Genomic DNA, 638 nt, shown 5'->3' on the forward strand with positions numbered 1-638 from the left:
CCTGAAGTTTAGAATCACCCATGTTCTTCAGCCTTTGATTCTAGTCGATAAAGATGTAAGTTGTTGTGTGGGTCAGTTTTATGTGAGCATTTCTGTTGGATTGACTGCGATTCAGCTTTCTGATTGAGTCCGACATTTTCTTGATGTGGTACTAATCAGGTTTGGCGTGGCTTCATCTTAAAGTAGAGTATCAGTTGAGTTCAGACAGTGTTTGATTTGAACCGGTAAACTGTTTTGCCTTTTGATCCAGATCAGTTTAGATTGTAACCAGCTGGCTGAGTTGTTGTTCTTCCTCTCTGGATTAATTTCTTAATCCCTTGTGTGGATTTATATTAGTTCAGTTCATGGTCCCCTAGCATCTAGACAACTTAAGCTGAAACAATTTATGTTTGAACCGAACTGAAGCTGCCTTGGACTTGCCTTAGTAGCTGTCCTGAATCTTGAACAGTGGGGTTGAACCGGACTGATTAACCTTTGTTCCAACCGTTCTGTTATTGGTACAGATGGTCAAGGATAGTGTTCGGATCAGCCGGATCCTTGTGGTAGTTTTATATCAAGAATATTCCAGAAGTCGAGTGTGATTAGCTTGAGCTCGAGTATAGTCTTCCTTAGCCAATCTCATGGATTTAAAGGTGAGT

The sequence above is a fragment of the Brassica oleracea genome, chromosome C8, assembly GCF_000695525.1.
Source record: "Brassica oleracea var. oleracea cultivar TO1000 chromosome C8, BOL, whole genome shotgun sequence".
Lineage (NCBI taxonomy): Eukaryota > Viridiplantae > Streptophyta > Magnoliopsida > Brassicales > Brassicaceae > Brassica > Brassica oleracea.